The sequence below is a fragment of the Mesoplodon densirostris genome, chromosome 15 (genome assembly GCF_025265405.1).
Source record: "Mesoplodon densirostris isolate mMesDen1 chromosome 15, mMesDen1 primary haplotype, whole genome shotgun sequence".
Classification (NCBI taxonomy): domain Eukaryota; kingdom Metazoa; phylum Chordata; class Mammalia; order Artiodactyla; family Ziphiidae; genus Mesoplodon; species Mesoplodon densirostris.
In genome coordinates, this window is record NC_082675.1 from 61655001 (window position 1) to 61656923 (window position 1923).

Here is a 1923-nt window from a genome sequence, read left to right on the forward strand (position 1 = left end):
TACAACTAAAGTCCTGGCAGCTGAGTATAATGGGAAGGGCTCTGGAATTGCCAGTCCAGTATGCTGGTTTCTAAACCTGGCTTTGTCACCTGCATGGAAATTTGGGAAATTTATCAGTTTACCTTTCTGGTTCTCAATTTTGTCTCATCTCTAAAATGAATTTCTTGGTCCAAATGATTCCTAAAGAACCTGCCAGCTCTATAATTCAAGGTTTTAATGTTACTATGATTTTTTTTAATTTAGAAGGCTGAAATCAACAAGCTCATTCCATACATTCTAAAGAGGTGATTTAAGGAACATCCAGGTGTCTCTGTGCTGCTTCCTGGCTATGCATTATTGCAATAGAGCAGCTGTATGGGTCTGTGAATAAGAGGGTGGGCTCTGGACTCAGACTACTGAGCTTCAAAGCCCAGTTCCACAAACTAGTGCTGTAACTTTTTTTTTTTTTAACATCTTTATTGGAGTATAATTGCTTTAAAATGGTGTGTTAGTTTCTGCTAGAGCTGTAACTTTGAGCACTTTGTTTCAGCTTCCTTAGCTGGTTCCATTTCATGGCCCTTGTGCTGAATCATTTGCAATTGGGTTTGAACCAAAGCCATTTTGAAGATCTGTCTAGTGTCAAGATCCAGAACACTATATTTGATAGGTGTACTGACATTAATAGCTTGACTATCAAGGGGCAAAGAGGGATTCTGTGGATTCCAACTCAAGTATAGAATGAACCCATTGGTGATGAAGCATGGCTCAAATTAATGTTTACCCAAGCTGTCCTCCCCATATGAGCATTAGGTCTTTCTAATGTTCATATGACGTTGGTCAAGCCAGGAGACAACTCCAAACAGCAATAATGAGCTGACACTTCCACATTCTTATAATTTATCACATGGTAAAACTGAGCTACCCATACTGAACTACCCAGCTTCCTCTTGATCTACGTCCTTTTTTTTTTTTTTTTTCAGAAGTTCAAGTTGACTGTAAAGTCTTCTATTTTAACTGTAGCTTACTTGGATTTCTTTTTCTTTTCAACTCTTAGTTTCATAACGTCATGTGGATAGAGAGTACTTTAAAGATCATCTCACCTAATCTCTTTCCTATGAGGGAATTCCTTCTGCAACTTTACGTTTGTCAGTAGCAGGCACAGTTTGTATTATCTCTTGTATTTTTAATTTACTGGTTCACATGTAATATTGTCTGCCAAAATTTGATTTCAGGCTGCATGAGGTCAGGGAAAAGCTGCATACAGAAGACTGTCCTGCTATTAATAGCTAGAGGTGGCCTTGGGCAAGAGGTCAAGAATGAGTCAATCTGGTCTTCAGGTTCAACCACTAAGAAATGAAGAGGGTGGAATGACAGTCGGCTTGTAACATTGCCTGGGTCTCTTTCGCTAGACTGAAATTTCTCAAGGTAAAGGACATATCTTAATAGTTTTTGTATGCCTAGTACAAAGTACAGGTCAAACACAGTAGTTTCTCTATGAAAGTTTATTGACCAAAAACTATGCTATGTATCTTCTGTACTTTTTTTTTTTTTTTTTTTTTCGGTATGCGGGCCTCTCACTGTTGTGGCCTCTCCCGTTGCGGAGCACAGGCTCCGGACGCGCAGGCTCAGCGGCCATGGCTCACGGGCCCAGCCGCTCCGCAGCATATGGGATCCTCCCAGACCGGGGCACGAACCCGTATCCCCTGCATCGGCAGGCGGACTCTCAACCACTGCGCCACCAGGGAGGCCCTCTTCTGTACTTTTTTATAGTATCTAGCATAATCTTGGCCACATAGATCTTTTCATACATTATCTCGTTTAACTGCACTTAATCCTCACTAAAACCCTAAAGATTTGATGCTACTAGGAGTAGGCGTATTTTTTCAGATGAAGATCAAGTCTACTAGAAGTAAAAGATCAAGAAGAAGATCAAGGCTACTAGAA